This window comes from Amblyomma maculatum, chromosome 10, assembly GCF_055883805.1.
Source record: "Amblyomma maculatum isolate TAMU_Amacu chromosome 10, ASM5588380v1, whole genome shotgun sequence".
NCBI classification, from domain to species: Eukaryota; Metazoa; Arthropoda; class Arachnida; order Ixodida; family Ixodidae; genus Amblyomma; species Amblyomma maculatum.
The window spans coordinates 44,765,145-44,776,099 of NC_139353.1; positions in this window are offsets into that span (position 1 = coordinate 44,765,145).

Sequence of the window (10,955 nt, forward strand, 5' to 3'; positions counted from 1 at the left end):
AGCTTTTGTAATTTGCTGTTGGGTGAGTTCAAAATGCGTAAGAACATATACAATGTTCGTTAGGGCTAGGGCGTGTACTAATTGACCGTTTTTGTTGCAATCCAGCTTGACGTTTAACAACACGCCGGATCGCGTGAGTAATGGAGCGGCACATGCTGATTGCCGAATCGACATTCGATTTATAGGACCTTTCATGAATATGAACGCATAGAATTTTGCATGAAAACCTGCGGGATAGGATGGTGTGCTGAATGAATGGATATGTGATGAATCTGATGACTGATCTCTGATAGCGGGTAGACAAGGCGCGGCTCGGACTTTTCTGGGTCTAGCTGGAGAACTGCAGAAAGCAGGAGGGAACTGGGATAAAATGTCGCGAGGCCTTGTTGAAGCCGGCTTCGAACTCCCCTGGGGAGCCTTGTGAGTATCACAGCATGAGATAGTGAGCATAAAATTATTCATAAATTAATTTATTTATTTATTAACACAATACTGTGGACCAAAGCGGTCCAAGCAAGAGAAGGAACATACTAAGTACTATTCACTGGGATCAGCAACAAGAGTAAGTCAAAATAAGTTTACAAAGTGAATTGAACACAGGTCGAAGAGTCACTCTTCGAGAACTAACCATGAGAAAGCACTTCATCAACCCATAAGCCAAATTAATGCTCATATAAATACTCTTTGTTTCCATCGGCTATATCTAACCGGAACAAACTAACCTCGGCTGCTGTAAACTGCAACTCAGTTGAATCATTCACAGAACATGTCAATAGCATTGATTCATCAGTAATGCCACCGCAATAAAACTATGATGCTGAATTTCATTTTGTATTTTTTGTAACTATACTTGTTTCCGTGCTGAACCCGCTATTTTCTTTTCCCTGAATTGCCATCATTACCACCACAATGCCGCTATGATGATGAATTCTTAATTTATATGTTCCCAACTTGTTCCCCTGTATTGTCTCCTTTGTATCCACTCCAGCATGGGCCCGAGAAGGGCCTGCCGTGTTTGTAAATAAATAAAGTAGTCATGCAAAGTTGGAATAAGAGTACATTGTGTGGAATAAGATGCTGCGATCACAGCCATAGAAACGAAGAATCACACAATAATGCAGATCATACTCGTTTATCGTTAATCTTTGACGTGAAAAGGGGGGCCATACTATGACTGAAAAAGGTGAGAGAAAGAACAGAACCTTGAGGGGTGTCACCGGTGAGAGCAGAGGGAAGGGAATTCCTATACCTGCTATGCCGAAATATGCAGCGCCATCTTTTAGGAAGTCACGTATACGTATATGCATACGTGTATGTATACTATACTCATTCATGAGGCTGAAACGTGGATACTAACGAAAAGGGTTTTAATTAAGCTGAGGACAACGCAGAGAGCTATATGGAACGGAAAATGGATGCAGATAACACAGGACTATAGGTGAGTTGGAGTAGTATTGTAGAGGCCTTCGCCATGCAGTGGGTATAATCCGGCTGTTGATGACTATGATGATGACGTATAAAGAGTGGACTAAATTTCTTGAACACGGCGTAATAAATTATCGTGGCAGATATTATAGAATGCTTTTCACACATACGATGTCAGTGCGCGTTAAAGATCTCCAGGTGACCGAAATTACTTCGTCTCTTCACGACAGCACCCCTTTCAGCTCTTCCCACTTACACTCGTGTGTGTGTGTGTGTGTGTGTGTGTGTGTGTGTGTGTGTGTGTGTGTGTGTGTGTGTGTGTGTGTGTGTGTGTGTGTGTGTGTGCGTGCGTGCGTGCGTGCGTGCGTGCGCACGCGCGGTGAGGGGGGGGGGGGGGCTTTTGAATCAGCCATGGCACGTGGCTTTTGAATCGGGAGTGCAACAGCTGCGCCAATTAGCGTCATTGATACAAGCGAGATTTTCGGCCCCTTGCTGTGCCAAAAGTGTTAGATTGGCTGAAATTGCGCAAAGGTGCGCCAGATAGGCCAGACGCAAACTATTTCTTTCTCGGCATGTGACGTCCTTCTTGTTCCTGGAGGGGATTTTGAGAATATCCCAAATTCTCCCTAGTTCGCCAATAGCGCTTGCTGGTTCCATTCGTCCCGAACTATTTTAAGTATACATTCCTCATCCCGCCTGAATCTTCGGAAACTCCAAAATTTCCTGTTCCTATATCAACTCGTGGCCAGTCGTCGTGGCGCGTGTATGAGAAATTCTCCCGCTCGTCGCAGCTCCTCGTACTTATAACTTTAACATCATTCTCACTTTTCGCAAAATGACTTCCAGTACGCTGATAGTCCATGTACGATAATGTTAAGGCATCCGTAATAAACAAGTAGACGGTCATCGAAAGCTTTGCGGACGCACGCCAAAACGATTAGGTAAACAAAGTCAAATAAATATAGGTCCAAATAGGATTGCCCTTTCACAGCCGCCAAGTGTGACCCCTGGTGGTCGATGGCATGTTTTTCGAACTTTCACTGGTCAGATATCCATATACAATAAAATTTCGTCACGAAACCATTCGGGATTAGCGATGACAAGCACACCGCATTTTGAAGATTATTGCGCTGCGTCTAAATTCCAACTTTATTAACATTTAAATACACGTCGGTTCATAATCAAGAGTGACATATTTGCACTCGTATTTGCTCCAAAATTTTCATATCACTTCTCCATAACTGCGCAAGAACTACACATTTTCTCCTAAGAGCTGCTCTATAGAACATTCACGTGCTTTGTCTTTGCTGTCTTACCCTGATTTTTCTAGTATGGATGGGTTTTCTAAAGTACCTATATCAGGTTTGGTGTTTCTTAAAACTTGTCTGGAGTGGAATAACAGACAAATATGGGCTTTTTCTAGTGTTCATCGGAAGAGGCCTAGTTACGAAAGTAGTTCAGTGAAGACTCACTACGCCATCTCTCGGCGTGTTTTGGTAAACGTTGCAGCAATAATTATTCAAACAGGACACAACATTTCATCGCCTCCAAATGTGCTGGTTACGTGGCCCATATGAACCTTGGGTGAACAACTTTACACTGTAAAGTTTTGTGTGTGGCTTAACCGAATGACCAAAGAAACATGCGACAATATGGCGCGTGTCATGAATCAAGGACGGCATGTCTCGTGTAATCTTTTTTAAGGCGGCTCACGGACTTTAAAAGGGACAGAGGGGTCAATATGATTTGTTAGGAGGCGATGATGTATACAGGCGTTTCTGAGGAAACCATCGAACAGCCGCTTCAATGCACTGATGAGCGCCTCATTGTCAGGCGAGTTAGATAATACCTGAAGATTTCAGTAGGGAACAGTAATAAAATTTTGAAAGAACATCTTCTCACGTCAAGAATATTTGCGCAGTGGATCGATTCCCCGCCCGATTGCACCAGTCCAGAAGCAAAACCGTGAAGACATTTGTCTGGATTGGAAGCGGCCTATATAGAAGAGGAAGGTGAAAACTGTAGGAAGACTATTACTGCAGTCGAGACCAGTGTATATTGCTTTGACTGGAGATGCAAACTATTCACTTGGTTTAAAAGGGGCAACCACGACCAGAGAATCTCAAGGCCAATGGTTGGCAAACAAGGCTGTGTCTACCACATTTTTCGAATACAAAGTAGGACCTTGTATACACCAAAGCACTTTCTACAGGTTAAACAGTAAACGTCGAGTACTGCAGGAGTGTTTTGTATTCGCTGAGGAGGGAACACAAATGCCCGAACTTGTGGTAAATCGTAAAAATCCCCACAACAAAACAAGGGCCCATGTTGTTCCGAACTATAAGCACTGAAGGCAAAAAAGAGAAAAAAAAAAGAAGGTAACTGAAAGGATGTCAGTTTGATACGGTACAGAATTCAGTCCAATTTTTGGAGGCGGATTTCAAGCAGATGGCGAAATATGGCTTCGCCCATGTTTTCCATGCATGTCAGAAATGGCGGTACAAGCGCATTTCGTTTAATTAGGAACATACTTTGAAAGTGATAAAAGTTCTGATGAGTAATTTTGGGAAATAAGTCGCAGTATTTATTGAATAACCCTCATACGTGCGTGATGTTCAGAAGAGGAACAAATTAATTAATTAAGAGTATTTCATTACTCGATCTTTTGCTTAACGTGTTTCCTTTCTGTGCGGAGCCATTTGAAGTGAGCCATTTCGTGCACGAGGCACAGGCGGGTATAGTGAAGATATTGAGCTCAATGAGCAAGGATAAAGAAGTCTGCGCTGTGATGTCACGATGCGTGCATAGCGGCCATGGGAATTTCATTAATGTACATCATCTCGAAAGTATATATATATATATATATATATATATATATATATATATATATATATATATATATATATATATATATATATATATATACGTTGAGCTGAAAAGATAGCATCGTGTGTTAGCAGATGAAGACAAAGCACCTACCGTCCGCTTAACTGGTCATAGAATTTCTCATATTTTGAGGCGGCCGATGTGTTCGTAAAACTTAAGGTATAGTCGCCTGAGTGAGCTTTGTGCTGTGTCCGGGCTTCAGAGAAGCAACCTTCTCAATACTGTTAAGATGCTTGAACAGCTCATCTTAATACATGTTTGGAATACTTTTCCAGCCTGTCGTGACGCTGGGGCTACGTCGACCCGGCCTTCACTTGGTAGCGTGCAGAGACTCGGGGTTGAAGAAGGACTGAATCTTCGAAGTTGGTAAAATATGTACAAGCAGGTTTACTGGCACTTTGAGAAAACGTATTTACAAGAATATTTACATGAAGAAGAAGGGTACATCAGCAAAATGACAAGCGTTAAGAGTTCATAGCGAGAAGCGACTGGATGAGCCGTTTACCCAGGGCCCAGAGCGACATTTCGTGCTCTGCAGCGTCCTTAAAAACCCCCTATGTCCAGCCCCTCTCTGAAGATGCTGACCAACCAAATCCAGGGCACGCCCCTCAGGTATCGGCATCCAATCGAACACATCACTGCACTGATGGTCTGAAGCACTGACTGGTCCGGCATTCATTCGTTGGGCGTGATCACTTGTTGGCGGGAAAAGCTTGGGAACGGCGAGGAGAGGAGGTACATTTCTATTCTTCAGCAAAGAAACCACAGGCTGGTTCTGACAAGGGGTTTTACTTCTCAGAAACCCGAGTGCACGTGGCGCCGCATAGGGCTCCCAACATGGTCCCTTTTCGACAATTGCAAATCTTTCCTGCATTCCCGGGAAATCACTTAATGGCCGTATGAGTCATGCTCCTTTCTTGTCCTGCACGTCAGCGGACATGTCACTCTGTCGTCTCCTTTGGATAGGAGGCATTCATCACTGGAGGATAGCACTTCTCGACTGGAAGGGTGAACAAAAGAAAGAAAGCACTTCCTGCTATTTCCCGCAGGGGGACGTTTCTTTGTGTTTTTCCAGACGTTCTCTTGACAGGGTCAATTTGGCATTTGCAGGTTGTCCACAAAGCAAAACATGCTTACAAAACAGGATTCCTGGAAACAGGCTCACTTAGAGCCATTGGACCATCACCACATATTCACAAAACTTATCCATGCCCACAGGCGAACAATAGAGCGCGCAATTGCGGATGCTTGGTCGTAACAGCCTCCTCCCCCGCCAGAAGAGACTCGGAGGGCAGCAGCCGCAGCTGCTGCATGAAGAGACGACTTAATGGCCTGCACGTGAACGCTTGAAGCTCGCTGTTGCTTGTCGCGTTGTCTTGATTGTTGTAGGCCAAATTGCTTGAGCTATCTGAAACTCAACCACATGTCGAAGCAAGCACTCGGCTCCCGTCTGAAGAGACCAGGTCAAAAGAAAACTGCCATTGTTGTTCGAGAAAAGCCCACTCTCAAGACGTTCAGGACCCACGTATGCCTCGAAAACCAAACGTGCTGCTTTACATAGTCACATATATTCAAGCGCACGAAAAAAAAAAAAAACCTGATTATCAATTTGGATACATGGTGAGGAACATCTCGGACCGCTTAGAAAGAGCGGCTAAGCGCGTCCGCATTCCCATTTAACTTCCCCTTTTTGTATCTTATTTCAAAATTGTACTGCTGTAAAATCAAGCTCCACCTAAGAAGGCGACTGTTCTTCGATGTCGCAGTTTGCAGCCAAGCCAGGGGACAATGGTCCGTCTCTACGGTGAATTTGGCCCCTCCAAGACAGCACTGCAATTTTTGAATGGCCCATACAATGCAAGCGCATTCTTTCTCTGACGCGCAATAAGCCCTCTCTCTAGAACTAAGTTTTCTGCTCAGGTAGAGCACGGGGTGCTCATTACCGTCGTCATCTCTCTGGCAGAGAACAGCACCTAGCCCTCGATCACTGGCATCACACTGGACCGTGAATTCTCGGCCATAGTCTGGAGCTCGCAATACCGGACGGCTAATCAGCACAGCCTTCAGGTTTACGAAGGAGGCTTCCTTTTGTTCGTCCCAGACTACATTTGTCGGTTCTGTCTTGCGGAGAGCGTCGGTCAGAGGGCTAGCCAAAGATGAATAGTTAGGGATGTAGTGATTGTAGTATCCCGTCAGACCCAGGAATGCTCGAATTTCCGTCTTCGTGCTCGGCCGCGGGTAGTCTGCCACCGCAGAAATCTTAATCTCGCTGGGTTTCCTGAAACCTTGACCTACATTGTGACCCAAGTAGTCCACGGTCGCCCTTGCCAGGCAACATTTCTCGGCCTTTACGGTTAGTCCAGCTTGACGCAAAAGGCTCAGTACAGCTCTTAGATGTACCATATGGTCCGCCCATGAGTCGGAAAAAACCGCAATGTCGTCTAAATAAGGCACCGCGAATGTTTCACACCCCTTTAAAACCCTATCCATGAGTCGGGAAAAACAAAATGGAGCATTTTTGAGCCCGAAACTCATCATTGTTGGCTGGTAGCTGCCCGTCGGAGTGACGAAAGCCGCGTATCTGCTAGCGCGTTTAGTGAGCGGTACTTGCCAGTATCCTCGAGTAAGGTCCAGCGTAGTCACATATGCCGCTCTACTGACCTGTTCTACTTTCTCCTCAATATTCGGAATAGGATACACTTGATCCCTGGTGAGAGAATTTAGCTTTCGGTAGTCTACCACAGGCCTAGGGTCTTTACCTGGAGATTCTACTAAGATCATAGGCGAAGCATAATCGCTTTCCGAGGGTTTTATTACTCCCAATTCCAGCATGCGAGTTACTTCCCTATCCAGAATTTCTCTTTGCCTTGGAGAAAATCGGTAGCACCCTGATCGCACTGGCACGTCTGAAGTCAGCTCAATATCGTGCTCAGTCAAATCAGTTCTGCCTGGCCTGTCCACGAAACAGGCCTCAAACTCTGTTATTATTTCGCCCAGATCGGACAGCTGGGATTTCTTTAGTTCTCCTCTCTGCTCCGTCTTTCTGAGAAGCTCCTGAGCGTTGCTTCCTTTTCCGCTGAGGCAAATCAAGTTGTCCCCCATCTCCTCGGGGTTTAACGTTAGATTTACCCCGGCTTGCTCCATAGCTAAGTCCTCTCGGGTTCCACTTAAAAGTCTTGTGAGATTACTAGACACTGGCGGCAAGAGGTTACTCTCAAGAACGTCCTCATTTCGCGTCTCATCAAGCTCACTTTCAAGTTGACTTATCTGAGATGCCTCGCTCTCTAAGTTTTCTGACCCGCTATCTTCCGCATCTACCACTGTTTTAACTGCCGTTTCCTCCGCTGTGGATTTTTCTGGAATGAGCAGTGTAGCTAGTTCTCGCGCCTTTGAACGTGTTAAGGCCTGCACATCTCTGTCTCCGAAAATCAGAAGGCAAGCTTTGACCTTCTCGTAGTTGTCCGCGTCCTCCTTGTTTAGCCGCGCGACAACCTCCGCTGCCTCGCAGGGCAGAACCGTCAATAATCTCTGAGACCACGTGTCTCGCTGGAAGGACAGTTCTTCGCAAGTTCGCTCAAAGTTACCCAGATACAGACCGATATCCCCTGATATCACATATGGCTGCATGTACTTTGACATCTTGAAATCTGCCTCCTTGTTGAGAAGACGTACCGCTAGCTGGGGACAATTGCCCGACCTCTTGCTCAACTCTACTTCTAATTTCCGGAGCTCAATTTCTAGCTCCCGCTTTTTTGCTTCTCTCTCAATTTCACGCTCCCGCCTCTTTTCCTCTTTTTCTCGCTCTTTCTGCTGTATGAGCTGCTCCTCCTTTTTTTGTTCGATGAGGTTCCATGCTTCACTGAGCTCCTCATCATCGGCTCCCAAATCTGTGATTGCCTTTATAATCAAAGGTTTTCGTGCCAAACCTCTTGTATCAATTCCCAATTCCTCACACAATTGCAACAGTTCCGGTTTCTGCAGCTTTTGTAGGTCCATGATCGCTCCCAGTGTCGGCTACTTCCAAAACAACAGTGCAAACTACCAAACCTAAAGGCGTTTCAACATTTTTTACCAGTTCTAAAATCTAACCCTGTTCTAGAACCTGGTCCACATCAGAAGAAAAGCCAAGCACTCACCCACACATGCGATCGATGTTCCGAGCTGCTCTCTTGTTGGCCGATTGTTGCGCCTGCTAGTTGCTTGAGATGCCACCTCCGATCACCAGATGTTGTGGCTTGTAGCTTCAGATCCACCTCCAATCACCAGATGTTGTGGCTTGTAGATTCAGATCCCAACGCTGGTCACCAGTGTTGGGGCTTTATCCCACCGCTGCCACCAGTTGTCGTGACGCTGGGGCTACGTCGACCCGGCCTTCACTTGGTAGCGTGCAGAGACTCGGGGTTGAAGAAGGACTGAATCTTCGAAGTTGGTAAAATATGTACAAGCAGGTTTACTGGCACTTTGAGAAAACGTATTTACAAGAATATTTACATGAAGAAGAAGGGTACATCAGCAAAATGACAAGCGTTAAGAGTTCATAGCGAGAAGCGACTGGATGAGCCGTTTACCCAGGGCCCAGAGCGACATTTCGTGCTCTGCAGCGTCCTTAAAAACCCCCTATGTCCAGCCCCTCTCTGAAGATGCTGACCAACCAAATCCAGGGCACGCCCCTCAGGTATCGGCATCCAATCGAACACATCACTGCACTGATGGTCTGAAGCACTGACTGGTCCGGCATTCATTCGTTGGGCGTGATCACTTGTTGGCGGGAAAAGCTTGGGAACGGCGAGGAGAGGAGGTACATTTCTATTCTTCAGCAAAGAAACCACAGGCTGGTTCTGACAAGGGGTTTTACTTCTCAGAAACCCGAGTGCACGTGGCGCCGCATAGGGCTCCCAACATGGTCCCTTTTCGACAATTGCAAATCTTTCCTGCATTCCCGGGAAATCACTTAATGGCCGTATGAGTCATGCTCCTTTCTTGTCCTGCACGTCAGCGGACATGTCACTCTGTCGTCTCCTTTGGATAGGAGGCATTCATCACTGGAGGATAGCACTTCTGGACTGGAAGGGTGAACAAAAGAAAGAAAGCACTTCCTGCTATTTCCCGCAGGGGGACGTTTCTTTGTGTTTTTCCAGACGTTCTCTTGACAGGGTCAATTTGGCATTTGCAGGTTGTCCACAAAGCAAAACATGCTTACAAAACAGGATTCCTGGAAACAGGCTCACTTAGAGCCATTGGACCATCACCACATATTCACAAAACTTATCCATGCCCACAGGCGAACAATAGAGCGCGCAATTGCGGATGCTTGGTCGTAACAAGCCCGACATGTTTGGCTCCAGATTTTCTGCCGCACCAAACGCTATAATTGTACGCAACAAAATCTGCGGACGGCAACTAGCTGGTACTTTTTCATGGTACATGGCAGCGCATGATGGTCCGAGCATGATGCATAACTGCAGACAAAGGCGGCACAATCAACATACGCCTAAAGCTGCCACTACCATGCATGTCTGTTGTCTATAAGAACACTGATGCGAAGAGGAAGCTTGCGTCATAATGAAATTGTATGAGAAGGTTTTTTATTATTATTTAGGCTCATTTACGCAGCCATCTCGACCCACGTACAGGGTCAATCACACTTAGCGGGAACGCGGCTTCGCATGGCTGCGCACATGCAGCGCCACCGCGTCCAAACCGGTAGCAAATGATATGATGCAGACTGACAGAAGACGCGAAGCATCGCCTCAAGGTACTTTTTCTTGTGTGCTACTCTGCAGTGATTCGCGATCGGGTTAGGTGCAGTGCGCGCCACAGGTACATGGTCATCCAGAGTCGTGTTCCCGCAAAGTGCGATTCACCTTGTACACAAAGATCACTGCGCCGTCCGGAGCACGGTGTCTTTATAAACAAAGAAGCTGCATAATATGCCATGTGCATGCTTGTCGACCTATATGGAGTTTTCAAAGCGAAGAAACATTCGGCGATATGTTCTCGCGAGATCAATTTTTATGTACACAGTTGAGTCAGCGTTTTAAATAAATAGGTTTTAGTACAGTTCATTCCAATTCTGGTAACATGCAGTGCTGAGCACTTGTACAGCGTGCTTTGAGTGGATGATATACCGTGCATTCCGCGCGCGCACTCATAAGCGCGCGCTATTTTTTTCTTTAATTTTATCAGTTAGTGAATTAAAATCAATATCTCCTCATCCGCACCGATACCACCATGCAAGACAAATTTATTAAGTCAAGCAAAGCAGCACGCTCCATGTATTGAACAAAAATGGAATATATAAAGTATAGTAATCTATAGAATAATGTAGAACTAGGACACTATATTGAAAAAAAAAATTACAAGAGTTCAACGCTGCTGAACCAAATATTGAGCGAATGCATTAGTTGCGGGTGACCGAGCGTTCTTCTTTTTTTCTTCTTCCTCAGCCCACATATAAAGCCCCGCTTTAACCAAGCCGTATGAATGTGCCATAGTGGCCTATAGGGGTAATGTGAATGCCAGGGTCCTAGCAGGCTGATTCTAACATAAGCGTCCCATGTGAAACGAGAGACCCAAGTTGGCAGCTCCTGCCAACTGAGCCGCGGCTCCGACCGCGCCACGCCGACCGCTTGAGTTGGGAGCCC